The sequence below is a fragment of the Jaculus jaculus genome, chromosome 4, assembly GCF_020740685.1.
Source record: "Jaculus jaculus isolate mJacJac1 chromosome 4, mJacJac1.mat.Y.cur, whole genome shotgun sequence".
In the NCBI taxonomy this organism is placed as follows: domain Eukaryota; kingdom Metazoa; phylum Chordata; class Mammalia; order Rodentia; family Dipodidae; genus Jaculus; species Jaculus jaculus.
This window is the reverse complement of record NC_059105.1, coordinates 125,563,646-125,586,236: the sequence shown is the minus strand read 5'-3', so window position 1 is coordinate 125,586,236 and position 22,591 is coordinate 125,563,646. Positions and strand designations below refer to the sequence as shown.

General features: G+C 41.2%; 1 protein-coding gene and 2 pseudogenes across 2 annotated transcripts in view; 2 read left to right on the top strand and 1 right to left on the bottom strand.

Moving 5' to 3' along the window:
- The window catches only part of Pnpt1 (polyribonucleotide nucleotidyltransferase 1), a 124,886-nt gene extending 104,198 nt beyond the window's left edge, over nucleotides 1-20,688 (top strand). The window contains exon 29 of one of the 2 annotated variants that reach the window (XM_045147396.1): nucleotides 20,670-20,688. The gene's annotated coding sequence lies outside the window, so the exon portion shown is untranslated. Of the gene's footprint in view, nucleotides 1-1,164; nucleotides 1,225-20,669 lie in introns of those variants that run through there. The other variant, XM_045147395.1, reaches the window with a different exon arrangement.
- LOC101594519 lies at nucleotides 7,166-8,440 on the bottom strand (annotated as a pseudogene).
- Nucleotides 17,676-18,084, top strand: LOC123460107 (annotated as a pseudogene).
- Nucleotides 20,689-22,591: the final 1,903 nt, after the last annotated feature.

The following is a 22,591-nucleotide window of genomic DNA, read 5'->3' as shown; positions in this document are numbered from 1 at the left end:
GCTCCTGATAGTACATTCTAGCTGATTTCACTTCCTTAGTCAGGCCCAGCAGTGCCTCATATATATTGTGCTGGGATTTAAACCTAGTTACCATGGCTTCACAGTTATAAGAGAAAAATTTGAGCAAATTTAGAAGAGGACTTTGTGGGAAAGAAGTACTTGGTCTTAGAAGGAGTTATGAACTTTTCTGTAAGTCTTCCAAAGTCCTTAAGGGGTAGCTATCCACATTTCAGAGATTCACCTTTTCCCAACCAGGGCCTTGAATCTTTAGATCTCTGTGACACTTACATCCCATGTATGACCTACCACAGGAAATAAAAGCCTCTTTGTTGAGTTCTTGGGGCTCCCCTCGAAGCTAAGTGTAGATTCTAAAGTGCCCTTGGTTTCTCATTTGCAGTCTGCATAATTTCCACCATATTTCTCAGATGCTTGAATTGCTGCAGAGGCAACATGGTTTCGCTCATTTGGAATGTTTTCTTTGCTAACTAATGATCAGCACCAAGATGGCCACATTTTGCCAGGGACTTAGTAAAATAATTCCCCAAGCCCTATTTTACTGCTTTTTGTTTTTTGGGGTTTTTATTTGGTTTTTGTACTATTCTGCATGCCACCTATGTCAGTTATGGTCTTCAGAATCAAAAACAGCAAGATGAGATTATAGCTGGCTTCCATATCAGTGGGTTTTGCATCCACACTTTCAACAACCTCAGATGGAAAATATTCCAAAAATAAAAAGTGTCTGTGCTGAACATCACAGACATTTCTGCCTTCCTCATTCCTTAAAGAATGCAGCATAGCTAACAGAAAGCTGGAAGAAGCTATTCTGCATGCATGCAGTTCAAAGGGAGAAAGAGAAATCACCAGTGAAGATACTCAACAGTGGACACTGCAAGCCTTATATTTGGCCAGTCAGGCCAAATGAGCCAATGGGTGCAATAGTGGCACGTCTGTTATGGGGGAAACCAACTGCCCTCTAATTGGACTGGAGGCCTCTCCATGGGAGGGAATACATCCCTGATACTGAAAACTTAAAACAGGGGTAGTCATGAGCCCTAGGGGTGTAAAGTCTGCTGCTGTCTGGCTAAATGTATATACTATGCTTACCAAACTGCCTAGTAAGTACTTTTGTTAATGTTCACACCCTTATCCTCTCACTTTTGGTAGAGAGGCTTCTCTTCTCAGATGGCAGTGACCTTGGGATGACCCAGAAGGTATCATGGTGATGGAAAGAAATGACCACAGTGTTCAGTACTGCAATATCTCTATCACACCTTCCACATGGATGTACCCTCTCCTCTCCCTTTGGTTCGTGGATGAAATAAAATGTGACAATTCACAAAAATAATCCTCAGTTTGGGGTATTTTATTGCTGTTTGTTTAATATAAAAGATTTAATATTGGCTGAGGATAGTAATCTTGATTTTTAAATAATTGTTTTAAGTTTATTTATTTATTTGAGAGGGGGAGGAAGAGAGAATGGGTGCACCAGGGCCTCCTGCCACTGCAAATGAACTCCAGAGGCATGCACCACCTTGTGCATCTGGCTTACATGGGTTCTAGGGAATTGAACCTGGGTCCTTAGGTTTCGTAGGCCAGCACCTTAACCACTAAGCTAGTTCTCCTGCCCAGTAATTATGATTTGATATTTAAATTTCTATCTTTGACTTGAGTTGCTGACATACCAGAGAGTCAACTTGAGTCCCAGACATTAGGGATGGAAAGGATTGAGGGGAGGGGAAAGGGAGGGAAGGGGAAAATAAACTGAAAACTGAACCCAAAACGAACTGATATGATGAAAACCTCACTCCTTGAAGGTAGACTAAAAGATATAACCCTCAACAGGATTACTGGGGGAGAACCAGTAAAGAAGTGCCCTAGATGGTGATGGAAAGATGGCTTAGCAAAGCCAAAGGATACCAGTTCGACTCTCCAGGACCCACAGAAGGCAAATGTACAAGGGGGCTCATGCATCTGGAATTTTTTTTGCAGTGGCTGGAGGCCCTGGTGCACCCATTCTCTCTCTCTTTCTCTCCCTCTCTCTCTCCCTCCCTCCCTCCCCCCCCCCTCAATTTATTTATATATGGCACATTTATACAATGGAGTTCTACTCAGTGGTAAAGAAAAATGAAGTCATGAAACTTGCATGAAAATGGATGGATCTGGAAAGGATTACACTAAGTGAAGTAACCCAGGCCCAGAAAGCCAAATATAGCAGTTCGCATCTGTGGATCTGAGCTACAGATGACTGGAATTTTGGGTGAGTAGGAAGAAAACTCAGTAGCAGAGGTCAATAAGCTAGAAAACATATAAAGGGAAGAGAAAGGAAGGGAGGGGGTACTTAATAGGATGGTATTTTATCTATCTATCTATCTATATATATATATAGATATGGAGCCCATATATATATATATATATATATATATATATATATATATATATATGTAGAAGAATAGATTAATGGGGGTGAAAATGCCCAAGTGAGGTCAGGGGAAGAGGTAAAGTAAAGGAAAGGTGGAGGGAGGGCTAATCAAAATCTTAAGAGGATATAAATAAATCATATGGAAACCTACTTTTTTGGACAATGGAACACTCAGGAGCTGTAGATTGTTGCTAGAAATTTTTGAGTGCCAGAGATACTTTCCAGTGAGTTGTTGACCAGGGAGGCCCCTGATGACACCAAAACATTATAGGCTATGGCTGACGCCCTTGGCTTCCCACCAGGAATAGATGGTAAGACCCTATCACTGAAGACTCCACATATTAAAACTGCAAGGCTGGGGAGGGAGGGAATTACCATGGGATATATTTAAAAAATAAATAAATAAATAAATAAATAAATAAATAAATAAATAAATGAAAAAAAAACTGCAAGGCCACTGAAAAATCCTGCTGGAACTGAGCTGATAACCTCCTCCATGTAGACTAGCTGACAGAAAGCTGGAAGAAGCCATTCTGCATGCAGTTCAATGGAAGAGAAAGAAAGGGCACCAATGAAGATACTCAACAGTAGACACTGCAAGTCTTAAATTTTGCCAGCCAGGCCAAATGAGCCAACGGGTGCAATAGTGGCACATCTGTCATAGTGGAAACCAACTGCCTTCTAATTGGACTGGAAGCCTTCTCCATGGGAGGGAATACATCCCTGATGCTAAAAACTTAAAACAGGAGTAGTCATGAGCCCTAGGGGAGTAACATCTGCTGCTGTCTGGCTAAATGTATATACTCTGCTTATCCAACTGCCCAGTAAGCACTTCTCTTAATGTTCATACCCATATATTAATGCTACTCTAACTTTTGGTAGAGAACCTTCTCTTTTCATATGGCAGTGATCTTGGGATGACTCAGAAGGCTCCATGGTGCTGGAAAGAAGTGACAGGAGTGCTTAGTACTGCAGTATCTCTATCACACCTTCCAAGGATCAGGATCTATTGCAGAAGAGGTGGCGGAAAGAATGTAAGAGTCAAAGGAAGGGTAAGACTCCGTACAATGTGTTCCCCCAAGACACAAAATGACCTGGATATCCATGACCTCACAGTGCCTGACACTATACAAGACCATCATAACAGTAGGAAAAGATCATGACATCAAAATAAAAGTGAGACTGGTTGAGAGGGAAAGGGAATATGATAAGCCGGGCATGGTGGTGCACACCTTTAATCCCAGCACTCGGGAGGCAGAGGTAGGATTGCCATGAGTTCAAGGCCACCCTGAGACTCCATAGTGAATTCCAGGTCAGCCTGGGCTAGAGTGAGGCCCTACCTCGAAAAACAAAAAAAATGAAAAGCAAAAAGAAAGGGGATATGATGGAGAATGGAATTTCAGAGGAAAGGGGGGGAGGGAGGGAATTACCATGGGATATTGTTTACAATCATGGAAGTTGTTAATAAAAAGTAAAAATGTATATAGAAGTACCCTGGAAAGGGTGGGATGAAGCCTGTCTTGAAAAATTTAGCTCTGACATGTATTTAACTTTCAGTACTGGAAATAGGTGCCACGCACATTAGCTGTTGATCAAAGAGACCTACAAGGTCCCCAAAACAAGACAGGCTTCTGTAAAAGCATTGATTGCCCACCTGAGGTAAAAGGTAAAATCATATTGCTGAAGATTCCATATGCTGCCAACACAGACCTGGCTGGAATCCAGAAGAGAGCCAAACCGTGGACACTCAGCCCACCTACTGTTGGAAAGTACTTCATGAGCTGCTGGGGGAAAGTGGCCAACAAAGGTGTGATCAACCATGGGTCTAAGATACTCAGAAGCAAACATCCTGTCAAGATGTACATACAGATGCAGTAGGGGTACACTGCCTTGGTGAGTAAGCAATAGCTTTCTGATTAATTGGCTAAGAGATCTGCTCAGTGGAAAGATCCCATATCTGTATGTGGGAAGCAGGCTAGAATCCTACAGAGACAAAGAATATGCTTTCCAATGTCAAACACCCAGTAGTATTTGGCTAAAAGAGGTTCTATATCCATCAAATTCTCCCTAAATTAATAACTTATCCCATTTAACCTCCATTTAACTCTCCATTGGGGAATCTGTTTTTCTTTTATCAGAAGGTAACAAGACCCAAGAAGATAAACTACCTCTTGCACTTAGCTAAGCAAGGATATGGGGAGATGAGCAAGAATACAGCTTCCATGGTTAGCGTGATAATCAGCACCAGGAGACAGACCCTGAGGATACTCAGCACCTACCAAAGCAGAGATCCAGAGGCTCCTAAGAGCTCATCAGTGAAGCAGACTTAAAACTCACCCACCACAACTCAAGGAATTTTGTGGAAGAGGGGGTGGAAATATTGTAAGGGCCACAGGTTGGGCCCTCATGCCCAGAGGCATTGAATCCCCCCAACAATGGACTGGCACTCCCACAAAGCATAATGCACAATTCCATAGGGAATGCCTGCAATCCTACTGAAGAGGGCCCCCAGTGAAATGGGGGCAGACATGAGGGAAAGGATGATATCAACACATGATGCATCCATACTAAGTATATCCATAATAAATAAAACAAAAAGGAAGAAAACTTTAAAACACTCCAGAGAGAAATTGCAGAAAACGCTAGGAAATGGAAAGACATCCCATGTTCATGGATTGGAAGAATCAATGTGAAAATGGCAATCTTACCAAAAGCAATCTACACATTTAATGCAATCCCCCATCAAAATTCCAATCACATTCTTCATGGAAATAGAAAACAAAACCTAAAATTCATTTGGAAGCACAAAAAACCTCAAATATGCTGAACAACTTTGAGCAACAAAAATAAGGCTGGTGGTATCGCCATACCTGATTTTAACCTATATTACAAAGCCATAGTAACAAAAACAGCATGGAACTGACACAAAAACAAGCATGTAGGTCAATGGAACAGAATGGAGGACCCAGATATAAGTCTTCAACAAAAATCCCAAAACTACTGGGCTGTTAAGGCACTTGCCTGCAAAGCCAAAGGACCCAGATTTGATTTCCCAGGACCCACATAAACCAGATACACAAAGGGGTACGTGCATCTGCAGTTCATTTACAGGGATTGAAGGCCTTGACATGCCCATTCACTCTTTCTACCTTTCTTCCACTCAAATAAAAAATAAAAATAGAAAAAAATATTTATTTATTTGGTTTTTTTTAAGTCAGTTTCCTTTTTTTATTAATGTAACAAAACATTTTCCACAGTGACAATTGTGGTGCAAACTCCAGCAATATTAGCCAGCCTGTTGGCATACCCTAGATCTTCTAGCTAATGCAGCGCGCAGACATTCCACTCCAGCCAGAAGCAACTAGTAAATTCTGCATGTCAGGAATATAATAAATAGTTTGCTTTCCCCTTTCCTTATATTATTCTTATACTCATGCATCTCAGTTATTGGTTTACTAGACTCTGTTAAACTCTGAAAATAAATTCTGGATTTAAATACAGCTGCCATCTCCCCAGCCCAACAGCTAAGCAGAAAATTAAATAGACATGGATGTCAAGAAAAAGAAAAAGCTGAGGTGTCTTTCTTTTCTTTGAGGAAGGGTATCGCTCTTGCCAAGACTGACCTCGAACTCACAGCACTATTCCTACCTCAGCCTCCCTGATGCTGGGACTAAAGGCATGTGTCACCACACCCAGAATCTTGGCTGAGTTTCATCAGTGCCTTGACCACTTAAAGCTATTCACTAGAAGAAAAGTTATCCAGCATAAAGCAAACATGGAGAAAGCCAGACTTGACTTTTAGATTCTTAGCAGTTTGACCATCAAGTCCACAGGAACATCCATGGCCCAGACTCTGAAGGTCCATGAACCATAAAGTTAGTTGTGTCACCAGGGAAATGCCCAGCAGTTGAAGAAGGACTCCTAGGATGTTCAACTTCACAAGATGGGGAATTTGGATTGGTATGCAACTAGACCAACAAGGTTTTAAGACCTTGTCACATAAAATAACACTATACATAAATACTAATCTGCAAGGAACTTTTAGTTTAAATTATATTGTCTATCACATTGTGAAAAAACTTGGGCTAATAGTTCTACAATCTTAAATAATTAAAAGGAGAACCATTTAATCAATTTTCATCAGTGAATCATTAGCCTAACTTCCACCTTGAGGCTGTCATAGTAATGGCCACTACCTGACGTGCATTCCTCTTCAGTGACAAAGGAATAAGCCTAAACTTTATAACATTTAAGTGGTAGGTAGAGACAATGTTGAATAACGTCATAACATTTCCTTAAATCCCTTTATTTCCACTAAAAAATCCAGTTACTTTAGGCAATTCCACCTTATTCCATTGAGGAGGAGCCATGTGACCACAGCTATAGATCTTATTCCACATTCAAGCCTATTTCTGCAAAATCATCCCGTCTTATCAACTTTAAGGTTTTTTTTTAAACTGCCTTTTTATAGCTCTAAAACAGTATGTAAAACTTTTAAATGTTTTTCAAACATAGTAATGTTCTGATATGTTAGATAATTAAATTACCAGGCAAGTGATCTCCATTTGCTTAAAATCAATTTTGTAAAGAAGTTCAACCTAATTTTTATTCAGTGAGGTGAGTTTCAACTATTCACAAACTGGTAAATGAACCTACTACTGTGTGTGACCCTGAAATGTGTCCCTTATGAGACCATCTGTAAGTCAAAACAGAAGTTAGCCAGATGACTGATAATGTTAACAGGTACATTGAGCAATAAACAACCCTTTCATCCAGTCGACATCTGCTCAGTTTTTATTGGTTTAGTATGAAGGCCCATTAATCGACTCATTAGACTGGTCAAGATAGGACACCTGAACGACACAAAAGGATTTTTAACGCAGTTGGTTTTGTAGTAGTTTCTGGTAGCCACATGCGCACACACAGTAGTGGAGTACACTAGATACTGATTCTGCCTCGTTATCTGGTATATGTACTGTTCACAATTTGTGGTTTTGAAAATGGTATAACTGAACATGGCCAAGTGACACCCAGTCACTTCTTACAAAGCACTGGGGTCCAGCTGTCTTCCCAAGACAACAGGCTTTCAACCCAAACTGAATCACATGAAAGCACAGAAAATGATGTCTGGAAAAGACCCAGTGGTGACTTCATTTCTACCTTCTCAAGCATGACTAAGAAAATGGTCACAAGTAGTAACATCTACATGTACAAAAGGAAGGCCTATGAACTGGGGAGTGGGACTGTACAGTATTATTGCACTCAATGAGTGTGCACAATCCAGATGCGCCAGCACTGAAAACCATCCTGCATTGAGGTTTTCCAAGAGGTCTGTACCAACAGCTCACTGTCTTCAGTACAGGCCTTCATGATGTCAGCCACACTGCTCCTGCAAAATCCTTAATGTAGCAGAGTTGTCAGTGCTGACAGTGGGCTATGAGTGGTGATGAAGGATGGAATCCATATGCACATGGAGCTTCATTTCATTGTCAAGAATTTGAACAAGTTGTTGCATGGATGGAAGATGACCAGATTCCAGCTTGGACCACACGGGCACATCATTTAAGGTGATCTCAAATGCACCTGTTGATATGCACTGGTTCTCTATCATGTTGCTCAGGAAGAAAACGATCATACAGGCATAGACCTTGTTTTCTTGGCCCCACTGCCAGATGCTAGGAGCTTGCATGCCAAAGAAACCAAAAGGATCCTTGCCAACAATTATTAACCCTATTAATACTAGCTTGAAGATGGACACGAAAGATGCTATGTGTCTATAAATTGGTTGTGGGAGGTAATTTTCTCCTTCAATGCGGATGTCTGGATACCAGTGGCTAACAACCCACATGTATTCCTCAAACACCCGCCTATACCCTCAGGATACACAGATCTGGAACTTGAGCAGTGGGCCCTGGCATACTGCATCTTTAACCTCTTGCGGGGCACGCCGCCCAAGTTGGCCGAGGCCTCCCTGTGGACCAGTGCCAACACCACCAACAGTATCAGCAGTAGCAGCCTCATCTTCGCAGACACATGGCCGCTCACCCAAGTCTGCAGACAGCCCCAGCCGAGCCGAGTGCCTGCCCTTACTTGGTTTTTTGAGGTAGGGTCTCACTCTGGTCCTGGTTGACCTGGAATTCAGTATGTCGTCTCAGGGTGGCCTCGAACTCTCAAGTGATCCTCCTACCTCTGCCTCCCAAGTTCTGGGATTAAAGGCATGCACCACCATGCCCGGTTTAGAAAAACATAAAAAAACACTCTGGAGAAAAGCCAGCCTCCTCAACAAATCATGTTAGGAAAACTGGATATCTGTATGTAGAAAGATGAAAATATATCCTTATCTCTTCATGCATAATAATTAAGTCCAAAAAAAAAAAAAAGAATTAAGTCCAAATGAGCTGGGCGTGGTGGCACATGCCTGTAATCCCAGCACTTGGGAGGCAGAGGTAGGAGGATCACTGAGAGTTTGAGGCCACCTAGAGACTATATAGTGAATTCCGGGTCAGCCTGGACCAGAGTGAGACCCTACCTCAAAAAAAAAAAAAAGAAAAAAGTCTGAATGGGTCAAAAACCTTAATATCAGACCTGAAAGTCTGAAACTGCTAAAGGAAAAATTAGGGGAAACCATTCAACATATTGGCATAGGCAATGGCTTTCTGAATATAACCCCAGTTGCTCAGGAAATAAAACCACTAATCAACCACTGGGACCTCATGAAATTATAAAGCTTTTATACAGCAAAGGACACTGTGAATACAGTAAAGAGGTAACCTACAGAATGGGAAAGAATCTTTGCCAACTGTACATCTGACAGAAGATGAATATCCAGGATATACAAAGAATTCAAAAAGCTAAATAATAAGAAATTAAACAGCCCAGTTAAATAGGTTATGAAACTAAATAGCAAGTTCTTAAAACAGGAAATACAGATAGCCTATAAACATCTAAAAAAAAAAAAAAAGTTCTGCATCCCTAGTCATCAGGGAAATGCAAATAAAAACTACTTTGAGATTCCACTTCACTCTTCTCAGAATGGCTTAGTGGTTAAGGCACTTGCCTGTAAAGCCAAAGTACCTAGGTTCAATTCCCCAGGACCCATGTAAGCCAGATGCACAGAGTGGCACATGTGTCTAGAGTTTCTTTGCAGTGGGTGGGGGCCCTGTCATGCCCATTCATTCCCCCCCCCCTCTTTCTCATAAATAAATAAAAATTTTTAAATGACAGTAAGTGCTGACAAGGATATGGAAAAAGAGGAATACTTCTACACTATAGATGAGAATATAATCTGGTACAGCCATTGTGAAAATCAGTGTGAAAGTTCCCCAGACAGCTAAAAACAGATTTACCATATGACCCAGCTATACCACTCCTAGGCATGCATATATACTAAGGACTAAGGACTCATCTCACTACCATAGAGATACTTGCACATCCATGTTTATTGCCACTCAATTAACAATAGCTAGGAAATGAAACCAGCCTAGAGGTCCCTCAACTGATGAGTGGATAATGAAGATGTGATACACTTATACAATGAGGTTCTTTTCAGCAGTAAAGAAAAAAAATTAATTGTGAAATTTGGAAGGAAATGGATAGACCTGGAAAACACTATACTTAGTGAGGTAACCCAGGCCCAGAAAGACAGGCACCATATGTTTCTCTCTCATATGTGGATCCTAGCCACAAACTTTAATATTCATGAGCTCACAGTGGCCGATGCTACCTAAACAGGCCTGCATAAAGGGGACAGGGAGGGCTGGAGAGATGGCTTTAGCAGTTAAGCGCTTGCCTGTGAAGCCTAAGGACCCTGGTTCGAGGCTCGGTTCCCCAGGACCCACATTAGCCAGATACACAAGGGGGCGCACGTGTCTGGAGTTCATTTGCAGTGGCTGGAAGCCCTGGCATGCCCCCCCCCCCACTCTCTGCCTCTTTCTCTCTCTGTCTGTCACTCTCAAATAAATAAATAAATAAAAATAAACTAAAGGGGACAGGGAGAATGACATTAAAACAGAAGAGATACTAGTTGAAAAGATAAAGGGATTCAGTAGAGGGGAGATTTGAGTGGGAGAAAAAGGAGAGGGGTAAGGGAGGGTGCTGGGAAGGGGTTATGATAATGGTACATTGTTCATATTTATAGAAGTTGTCCAGGCTATGCATGGGCCCAACAACATGGACTTCCACTAAGACTGACCTGGCTATGGCTGCTGCTGACTGCCAAATCTGCCAGCAGCAGAGACCAATTCTGAGCCCTCAATATGGTAGCATTCCCTGGGGTGACCAGCCAGCAACCTGGTGGCAGGTTGACTCCATTGGACCTCTTCCACCATGGAAAGAGCAGCATTTTGTCCTTACTGTAATAGACACTTATTCTGGGTATGCATTTACTTTTCCTGCACATAAGGCTTCTGACAAAACTACTATCCATGGGCTTACAGAATGCCCTATCCACTATCATAGCATTCCACACAGCATTGCTTCTGACCAAGAAACTCATTTCACTGCCAAGGAAGTACAGCAGTGGGCTCATGATCATGGAATTCACTGGTCTTACCATGTGCTCCACCATCCTGAAGCAAATGGCTTGATAGTACGGTGGAATGGCCTTTTAAAGAAACAGCTACAGTGCCAACTGGTGGCAACAGTTTGGAGGGCTGGGGGCATGTCCTCTAGCAGGCTGTATGTGCCCTGAATCAGCATCATATATATGGTGCTGTTCTCCTATAGCCCAGATTCACAGGTCCAGGAATCAAGGGGTGGAAATGGGAATGGTCCCACTTACCATCATCCAAGTGACCCATTAGCCAAATTTTTGCTTCCTGTTCCTGCAACCTTACACTCTGCTGGCATAGAGGTCTTGGTTCCAGAGGGGGGAGTCACAAAGAACATTCCATTGAACTGGAAGCTAAGACTTCCCCCTGGCCACTTTGGGCTCCTGATGCCCTTGCATGAACAAGCTGAGAAAGGAGTTACAATGTTGGCAGGGGTGATTGATCCAGACTATCAGGGGGAAATTGGGCTGCTCCTCCACAATGGAGGTAAGGAAGAGTATGTCTGGAGTGCAGGAGATCCTTTAGGGCATCTCTTAGTGTTACCATGACCTGTTATCAAAGACAGTAACAACCCAATCAAGGAAGTGTGACAAATGGCCCAGATCCTTCAGGAATGAAGGTATGGGCCACCCCTCCAGGTAAAGAACCAAAACCTGCTGAGGTGCTTGATGAATGTGGAGGAAATACAGAATGGTAACAGAAGAAGGCAGTTACAAATACCAGTTAAAGCTGGGCATGGTGGTGCACTCCTTTAATCCCAGCACTTGGGAGGCAGACATAGGAGGATTGCCATGAGTTCAAGGCCACCCTGAGACTCCATAGTGAATTCCAGGTCAGCCTGGGCTAGAACCCTACCTTGAAAAACCAAAAAAAAAAAAAAAAAACAGTTAAGGGCAGGTGGCCAGTTACAGAAACGTGGACTGTAATTGCCATGAGTGTTTCTGTCTTACCTTCTTTGTACATACTATACCAATATTAAGATGCTTTTGTTCTTCCGTTAAAGGACAGTTGGTTTGCCCCATAACAGACATGTGGCTATTGCACCCACTGGCTCATTTGGCCTAGCTGGCCAAATTTAAAGCCTGCAGTGTCCACTGTTGAACATCTCCACTGGTGGTTTCTCTCTCATCCATTGAACTGCATGCAGCATGGCTTTTTCCAGCTTTCTGTCAGCTGGTCTACATGCAGGAGGTTTTCAGCTCAGCTCCAGCAGAATTTCTCAGTGACCTTGCAGACCAAGTATGTGGAGTCTTCAGCAACAGGGTCTTACCATCTACTCCTGGTGGGAAACCAAGGGCCTCGGCAATGGCCTGTAATGTTTTGGGGGCATTAAGGACCTCCCTGGACAATAATTTTCTGTAAGGTATCACATCCCTTGCTTTGAGAATTGTCTAGTAACAATCTATGGTTTCTGTGTGTCCCAAAGGTAGATTTCCATATGACTTATTTATATCCTGTTAGATTTTGATAGCCCTCCCTCCACCTTTCCTTTACTCAAGCTCTTCCTCAGATCTCACTTAGGCCTTTCCACCCCCCATTAATCTGCATGTGTATACATATATTCCATCCTATTAGGTCCCCCCCTGCCTCCCTTTATATCCATTTTCTAGCTTCCTGGTCTCTGCTACCGAGTTTTATTCCTACTCACATAGAAGATCAGTCATTTGTAGCTAGGATCCATATATGAGAGAAAACATGTGACATTTGGATTTCTGGGCCTGAGTTACCTCACTATAATCCTTTCCAGATCCATCCATTTTCTTTCCAATTTCATTTTTCTTTATCGCTGAGTGCCACATCTTCATTATCCACTCATCACTTGAAGGACATCTAGGCTGGTTTCATTTCCTAGATATTGTAAATAGAGCAACAATAAACAGGATTGAGTAAGTATCTCTAAGATAGTGAGATGAGTCTTTATGATATATGCTTACGAATGGTATAGCTGGGTCACATGGTAAATCTATTTTTAGCTAGACCAGATTGCATTCCCACCAACAGTGTACAAGGGTTCCTCTTTCCATATCCTCATCAGCCTTTACAGTCATTCGTTTTCATGACGGTAGCCAATCTGACAAGAGATGGAATCTCAACATAATTTTAATTTGCATTTCCCTAGTGGCTAGGGATGTAGAACATTTTTTTAGGTGTTTATATGCCATCTGTATTTCTTCTGAGAACTCTCTATTTAGTTCCATAGCCCATTTTTTATTTTTAAATATTTTTAAAGTATTGTGTTTTTTTAATTAAAAATATTTTTTTCACAATTTTTATTAACATTTTCCATGATTATAAAAAGTATCCCATGGTAATACCTGTTGGACTCTGAAAGGCCCAGGCATGAGGCCTAGTGGAACTTCCTGAGCCTAGCTAAAATTTGGCAACCTGTCTCTGGCCAGCTAGGACTCAGCAAGATGCCTAAAGGCTTCTGGCCAGCCACCTCCTCATGGCAATTGTAACTACCATTTCAATAGTTAAAGTTTACTATTGGCCCTTACCTCTTCCCCCATCCTAAAATCCCTGCCTTCATCCCCAACATGATATAGGCAACTGCTCATAGCAATAAAGCAAGTTTTTTCTGTGAGATCCTGCATTGACAAGACTCCTGACTCAGTGTGGTTTTTCTCTGGTGGCCAGAAGAGGTCTGGGTCATCCGACGCTCATCATCCCCTCAACCCCTAGAGAGGAACCAGCAGGCCTAGTCCTTCCCTCGGCACTACCTGCCCCCACTGGTGGGGCCCGGCAAATACCCTCTCCCCCCTCCCCACTTTCCCCTTTGAAATTCCATTCTCCATCATATCCCCTCCCCATTTCAATCAGTCTCTCTTTTATTTTGATGTCATGGTCTTTTCCTCCTTATGATTACCTTGTGTAGGTAGTGTCAGGCACTATGAGGTCATGGATATCCAGGCCATTTTATGTCTGGAGGGAGCACATTGTAAGGAGTCCTACCCTCCCTTGGGCTCTTACATTCTTTCCGCCACCTCTTCCACATTAGACCCTGAGCCTTGGAAGATGTGATCAAGATGTTACTCGGTACTCCAGCCACTTCTTTCCAGCACTGTGATACCTTCTGAGTCATCCCAAAGTCACTGCCATCTGAAAAGAGAAGATTCTCTACCCAAAGTGAGAGTAGCGTTAATATAAGGGTATAAATATTAAGAGAAGTGCTTACTGGGCAGTTTGATAAGCATAGTATATACATTTTTCCAGACATCAGCAGATGTTACACCCCTAGGGCTCATGACTATCTCTGTTTTAAGTTTTCAGTATCAGGGATATGTTTTCTTCCCATGGAGTGGGCCTCCAGTCCAATTGGAGGGCAGTTGGTTTCACCATGACAGACATGCCACTCTTGCACCTGTTGGCTCATTTAGCCTGGCTGGCCAGATATAAGGCTTGCAGTGTCCACTGTTGAGTATCTTTACTGGTGGTATCTCTTTCTCCCATTGAACTACCTGTAGAATGGCTTCTTCCAGCTTTCTGTCAGCTGGTCTATATGGAGGAGGTTATCAGCTCAGTTCCAGCAGGATTTCTCAGTGGACTTGCAGCCCAAGTATGTGAAGTCTTCAACAATAAATTATTGTATGTTTATTTATTTGTTTATTTGACAGAGAAAGAGGGAGAGAGGGTGAGAGAGAAAATGGGCATGCCAGGGCCTCCAGCCACTGCAAATGAACTCCAACATGTGCACCTCCTTGTGCATCTCCATAGCCCATTTATTAATTGGGTTGTTTGAGTTAATATTATTTAATTTTTGGAGCTCTTTGTATATCCTCGATATTAATCCTCTGTCAGATGTATAGCTGGCAAAGATTTTCTCCTATTCTGTACGTGGCCTCTTTGCTCTATTCAGTGTCTTTTGCTGTTAAAAAAAAAAAAAAAAAAAAAAAAAAAAGCTGAGTAATTTCATGAGACCCCAGCAGTTATCTGTGGTTTTATTTCCTGAGCAATTGGGATTCAGAAAGTTTTTGCCAAGATCAATATGTTGAATGGTTTCCCTTACTTTTTTCTGTCAGTTTCATGTCTGAAATTATGGTCTTTGATTCATTTGGAATTAATTCATGTGCATGGAGAGAGATGATGACCTATTTTCATTCTTCTATACATACATACCCAGTTTTCCCAGGACCTTGTTCTGATGAGGCTGTCTATTTGCTGAAGAGGTGGCTATAGCACCCAGACTTACATCTAGGTCCTCTATTCTGTTCCATTGATGTTCATGTCTGTTTTGTGCCAGTACCATGCTGTTTTTGTTGCCATGACCCTGTAATATAGGTTAAAATCAGGTGTGGTGATACCAACAGCCTTATTTATGTTGCTCAAAATTGTTTAGATACTCGAGGATTTTTGTGCTTCAAACGAATTTTTGGATTGTTTTTTCTATTTCCATGAAGAATGCCATTGGAATTTTGATGGGATTGCATTAAATGTGGAGATTGCTTTTGGTAAGATTGCCATTTTCACAATATTGATTCTTTTTTTAAAAATTATTTTTATTTTATTTTAATTGGTTTTTTGAAGTAGGGTCTCACTCTAGGTCAGGCTGATGTGGAATTCACAATGTAGTCTCAGGTGGCCTTGAACTCAGGATCATCCTCCTACCTCTACCTTCCAAGTGCTGGGATTGAAGGCATATGCCATCATGTCCAGCTTATACTTTTTTTTTTTTTTTCTTGATATGGTCTCCCTCTGACCTGTAATTCACTTTGTATTCTCAGGCTGGCCTTGAACTCATGGTGATCTTCCTGCCTCTGCCTCCTGAGTGCTAGGATTAAAGGCAGGCACCACCACATCTGGCTTTAAAATAAAATGTTTAATTTTTATTTATTTTTATTTGAGATTGGCAAACAGAGAAAGATAGACAGAGAAGGCAGAGAGAGAGAGGGAGAGAGAATGGGAGTATCAGGGTTTCCCATCATTGCAAACAAACTAAAGATGCATGCATCTGGCTTATGTGGGTACTGAGGAATCTAGCCTCAAAACAGGATCCTAAGGCTTCACAGGCAAGCACTTAACTGGTAAGACATCTCTCCAGCAAGACAAAATTGATTCTTCTAATCCAAGCACAAAGGATGTCTTTCCATTTCCTAGTGTCTTCTGCAATTTCATGCTTGAGGGTTCTAAAGTTTTCATTGTAGAAATCCTTTACTTCCTTGGTTAGGTTTATTACAAAGTACTTTATTTATTTATTATTTACTTTTTATGCAATTGTGAATGAGAGTAAGTCTCTGATTTCATCTCTGTGTGTTAGTTGTTAACGTACAGGAAGGCTACTGATTTCTGTGTGTTTATTTTGTATCCTGCTATATGGCTATAGGTGTTTATCAGCTCTAACGGTTTGCTGGTAGAGTCTTTAGGGTCCTTTATGTATATATAGAATCATGTCATCTTCAAATAATGATAACTTGATCTCTTCCTTTCCAATTTGTATCCCTTTTATGTGCATCTCTTGCCTTATTGCTATGTACTATATTAAAGAAAAGTGGGGACAGTGGACACCCTTGTCTTGTTCCTGATTTTAGTGGGAATGCTTCCAGTTTTTCTCCATTTAGTAATATGTTGGCTGTCAGTTGTGATAAATTGCCTTTATTATATTGAGATATGTTCCTTCTATTCCCAGTATTTATAGGACTTTTATCATGAAGGAATATTGCATTTTGTCAAATGCTTTTCAGTTTTCCTGTATTTGTTAACATTTGCTTTGTGTCCTAATATACTGTCTATTTTAGAGAATGTTCCATGTGCTGCTGAAAAGAATGTGGTTTTTGCAGCATTTGGATGAAATGTCCTGTGTATTACATCCATTTGTTCTGTGACCTCATTTAATCCAGATGCATCTCTCTTTATTTTTTGCTGGGATGACCTTTCAATTGATGAGAGTGGGCTGTTGAAGCCCCCCACTACAACTGTGTTTGGTGTTATCTGTGACCTTAGCTCTAATAGCATTTGTTTGATGAAGTTGGGAGCCCACATGTTAGGTGCATTTATGTTTAGGATTGTAATGTCCTAGTATTGGAGTGTTACTTTAATCAATATAAAGTGACCTTCCTGGGCTGGAGAAATGGCTTAGTGGTTAAGTGCTTGCCTGTGAAGCCTAAGGACCCTGGTTTAAGGCTCAATTCCCCAGGATCCACGTTAGCCAGATGCACAAGGGGGCGCACGCATCTGGAGTTTGTTCGCAGTGGCTGGAGGCCCTGGCATGCCCATTCTCTCTCTATCTGCCTCTTTCTTTCTGTGTCACTCTCAAATAAATAAATAAAAATGAAACAACAACAACAAAAAAAATAAAGTGACCTTCCTTATCTTTCCTAACTAATATTGGACTGAAGTCTACATTGTCAGATATTAGGATAGCAACTCCTGCTTGTCTTTTTGACCCATTTGCTAGAAACACCTCTTTCAAACCTTTCACCCTAAGATAGTGTCCATCCTTTGTAGAAAAGTGAGTTTCACGGGCATGGTGGTGCATGCCTTTGATCCCAGCACTTGGAAGGCAGAGGTAGGAGGATTGCCATGAGTTCGAGGCCACCCTGAGACTCCATAGTGAATTCCAGGACAGCCTGGGCTACAGTGGGACCCTACCTCGAAAAACCTTAAAAAAAAAAAAAAAAAAAAAAACCAGAGACCAGAAGGAGCGAGCAACGCGCACGGCCTTCCGCTGCAGGCCGGAAGGGTGATGTGGCTCAGGCTCGGCCGGTGTCACTATGTCTGCCATTTTCAATTTCCAGAGTCTGCTGACCGTCATCTTGCTACTTATATGTACCTGTGCTTACATCCGGTCCTTGACACCCAGCATCTTGGACAGAAATAAGACTGGATTGTTGGGGATATTTTGGAAATGTGCCAGAATTGGTGAATGAAAAAGTCCATATGTCGCAGTGTGCTGTGTAGTGATGGCCTTCAGCATCCTTTTCATGCAGTAGCCTGGAAAAAGTAACACTTGAATTTCCATCATATTTCACTATAAACAAGGACTTGCCTTCAGAAATACTGGGAAGAATGGTTAACCCGTTTATCTCTGCACATGGGATGAGATAACTTTCCAGATGCTGTTCTCTATTTTCATGTTATTGGACCAATGATCTGTATAAATAGTTAAGATGCAACCATTTAATACAGTTTGAGAGCCTGTAACAATTACCTTCAGTGCTGTTACTCCATACAACATTCTGCAAATGTGCTTCTGTTTTGAAGTAAGGCAGCTTACAGGCACACTGTAGCAACAGAATTGGGAAGTGACTCCATTCCTTCCACTGGGACTTGAAAATGACACATCTCTACAGAATGGCTATGGAGAAAAATTATTTTTCCTGTTGTGGATTGCATTTGTATTACTAATTTTGCTTTTCACCTGACCATACTTTTATCCTTAACCAGAATACCTCTACTCTTAGGAAATTCTGCAGTTTATTTCAGGTTTTTAAAATATTTAAAAACAAACCAGGCATGGGGTGGCATATGCCTTTAATCCCAGTACTTAGGAGGTTGAGTCGTAGGATCAGCATGAATTTAAGGCCAGCTTAGATCTACAGAATGAGTTCCAGGTCATCCTGGGCTAGAGTGAGACCCTATCTCAAAAAACCAAAAAAAGAAAACAAGCCTATGTAGTTCTTAAGCACTAATATAAATGGGAAAATTTACAAGTAGAGGTGAGAAAATGTTCAAATTTAACATACGTGTGAGGCCTCCAGTCAGGTGTGGACACATGATTCATGTGTGACCAGCTACCTGTCATTCTTTGAAAAAGACAATGTTATTAAAAAGAAAAGGCAAAATTGAACAATTGTAGAATGATGATTCTAAATATTTTTTCCTTACAATGCCATGTCTTCTAAATAGAACATTTTTTGTAACTGAAAAAAAAAAAAAACCCACAAAGAAAAGTGAGTTTCTTGGAGGCAACAAATTGAAGGATCCTGCTTTTTTTTTTTTTTTTTTTTAGGATCTGCTTTTTAACCCAGTCTGCAAACCTATGTTTTTTGGCTGGGGCATTGAGGCTGTTAATATTAAGAGAAATTATTGAAAGGTGTGTATTTATTTTAGCCATATTTTGTAGTTCTTCCAGTTTTACCTTTGTTCTCTTGTATTAACTAGTATTTGAGTATGGTTTGTTTTTTCCAGATTCCTTATATGTGTGTATTCTGCAGCATTTGGATGAAATGTCCTGTATATATCTGTTAGGTCCATTTGTACTATGACCTCATTTAATCCAGATGTATCTCTGTTTATTTTTTGCCTGGATGACCTGTCAATTGATGAGAGTGGGCTGCTGAAGTTACCCACTACAACTATGTTTGGTGTTATTTGTGACCTTAGTTCTAATAGCATGTTTGATGAAATTGGGAGCTCCCATGTTAGGTGAATATATGTTTAGGATTGTAATATCCTCTTGGTGGTGTTCCTTTAATCAATATAAAGTGACCTTTCCTTATCTTTCCTAACTAATGTTCGTTTGAAGTCTACTCTGTCAGATATTAGGATAGTGACCTCTGCTTGTTTTCTAGGCCCACCACTTTCCAACTTTCCACCCTAAGATAATGTCCATCCTTTGTAGAAAGGTGGGTTTCTTTAAGGCAACAAATTGAAGGATCCTGATCATTAACCTAGTCTGCAAACCTAAGTCTTTTGGCTGGGACATTGAGGCCATTGATATTAAGGATTATTTTTGAAAGGCGTGTATTTACTTTTTTGCCATTTTTCTTGTTTTGTAGTTCTTCTGGTTTTACATTTGCTCTCTTGCATTAACTAGTATTTGAGTATTGCTTGTTTTTTCCAAGTTCCTTATATGTGTGCTTTTCTTTCTCTTCAGCATGAAAGATCCTTTCAAGTGTTTTCTTTTTCTTTTTTTAAATTTTTATTAGCATTTTCCATCATTATAAAAAATCAAGTGTTTTCTATTGTGGTGGTTTTGTCTTCAAATATTCCTTTAGCTTGCTTTTGTTGTGGAATGTCCTTATTTCTCCATCTGTTTGAATGGATAGCTTTTCAGGATAAAGTAACATTGGTTGACAGTATTTATCTTTCAGAACTTGGAATACATCACTCCAAGCCCTTCTGGCTTTTAAGTTTTGTGTTGAGTAACTGCTGTGATCCTGATAGGCTTCCCTTTAAATGTAACTTGATTTTTCTCTCTAACTGCTTTCAATATATATATATATATTGGTTATATATGTAACCAATATATATATAACCTATATATATATATTGGTTTGTGTGTTTGGTCATTTTATTATAATACAGGAAGGAGAGGTTCTTTCCAGGTGTTGTCTGATTGGTTTTTGTGGTGGTTTGATTCAAGTGTCCCTCATAAACTTAGGTGTTCTGAATGCTAGACTCCCAAGTGATGGAGATTTGGGAATTAACATTTCCTGGAGGCAGTGTATTTTGGGGTGGCTTATGGGTATTATAGCCAGTTTTCCCTTGCCAGTGTTTGGCACACTCTCCTGTTACTATTGTCCACCTTATGTTGGCCAGGGGATGATGCCCACCTCTGCTGATGCCATCGTTTTCCCCTGCTATCATGTAGTTTCCCCTTGAGCCTATAAGCCAAAATAAACTTCTTTTCTCAGAAGCTGCTCTTGGTTGGGTGATTTTTCCCTAACAGGACAAAATTGGAAGGACCTCTACTTATCTTAATCCTCTCACTCATAATCGGACCCATTATTATAATTAATATCATGTCTTTTATATGTCAACAGATTAAAGCCATTAAGGTGCAGCCTGTACAAGTCCATTATCACAGACTGGAGCTGGCGGATCGAGGCGTTGCTACTGAAGACCTACCACCTGCAGCTGTCACTCTCCCTTTATCTTACATTCTGTACTTATTTACTATATTGCTGTCCTCTACACCTCTGCTATTGCTGTGGTCTACTTGTCATGGCCAAATAGCTACCCCTCCTTTAGGAGCTGCATAGGATTCAGACCTATACATATCAGCCCACAATAAAGTGAGTGTGATATGGGCACCAACATGGGTGCGAGGCAAAGCACCGCAAGGGAAGGTCCTTTTCTGACTGCTTCTGAATTCCCTGAGAGAAAAACCTGACTTACATGGAGGTTGGTACCATAGCTGTTATCACTAAGGCCATGCCTCGCTCTCCAGTCACATAGACCCTGCCTCCCCTCCCCAAAAGGTACCAAGGGCCAAAGATTGTGGGAAAAAGACATCCCACGGGAGGAGTCAGGTCCCTACTCCCCCAGTTGGTTAATGCCCACCACTGCAAAGTGGGCCTCCCCCTCTTTTTGTATAAAAGAAGGGAGGAGATATTGGAGCTATGAACCAAACCTCGGCCATGTTAACAGAGATTGCCATAGAGCAAGTTAAGTTTTTGCTTCCTCACCTAATACTCAACTACCACAAACAAAGACTGCCATATAACAAGTTAAGTTTCTACTTCCTCACCTAATATTCAACTACCAGAAACAATGGGATTGTACACCTGGTCAAACATTCCCCCATCCTGCTGGTAGCTAATGAAGAAACAAAGGCATTGCGGTTTAACCAGTAACTCTGTGATCTTTGCCCTAACTATGTACCCTTCCTCCTACAACTCCTTGCCTTGACCACATCCGCTTCCCCTTACAACTCCTTGCCCTGACCACGTCCCCTTCCCCCTACAACCCTATGTAAACCTACATGTAATAAACTCTCGAAGCCGTGACAAACACCTAGCATGGTCTCCTTCTTGTGTCTGTTTGCCTTTCACCCAGGTTAGCTTCTCCTTGAGTCCTTGTTCAACTCCCCACTGGCCGGGGCAATATATATATATCCTTGTTCATTCTTGGATTGACATCCTTATTCATTAAATAGGTTTCCTGTGTCTTGTTTAAATTTTTTGTTCATTTTTACTTATTTATTTGAGAGAGACAGAGAGAGAAAAAGGCAGATGAGAGAGAGAGAATTGGCCCTGCCACTACAAATGAACTCCAGATGTGTGCACCCCTTATGCATCTGGCTAATGTGGGTCCTAGGGAGTTGAGCCTTGAACCAGGGTCCTTAGGCTTCACAGGCAAGCACTTAACTGCTAAGCCATCTCTACAGTTCCCCCCCCCATCTTCTTTGATCCTTTTATTTATTTTATTTCTTTGAGCATATTTGTAATCATTCTTTTGAAATCTCTCTCATTCATTTCCTCCAAATCAGTCTTACTGAGGTCATTTCTGATGGATTTATGCTTTTTGGTGGATTCATATTCTCTTGATTTTTTTGTGTTTCTTATATTATAATGTAGAGATTTTTGCATCTTGGATTAATTTAATGTTTGGCTTTTCTAATTATCTGCAGAATTATTAGATGCATCAATAAATCTGATGTGGGGCTGGAGAGATGGCTTAGCGGTTAAGCGCTTGCCTGTGAAGCCTAAGGACCCTGGTTCGAGGCTCAGTTCCCCAGGTCCCACGTTAGCCAGATGCACAAGGGGGCGCACGCGGCTGGAGTTTGTTTGCAGAAGCTGGAAGCCCTGGCGCGCCCATTCTCTCTCTCTCCCTCTATCTGTCTTTCTCTCTGTGTCTGTCTCTCTCAAATTAAAAAAAAGAAAAATGGTGTGAAGAAAAAGGAAAACATTTCTTTAAAAAAAAAGAAAAAAGAAAGAAAAAAAAAAGAAAAATAAAAAAAAAT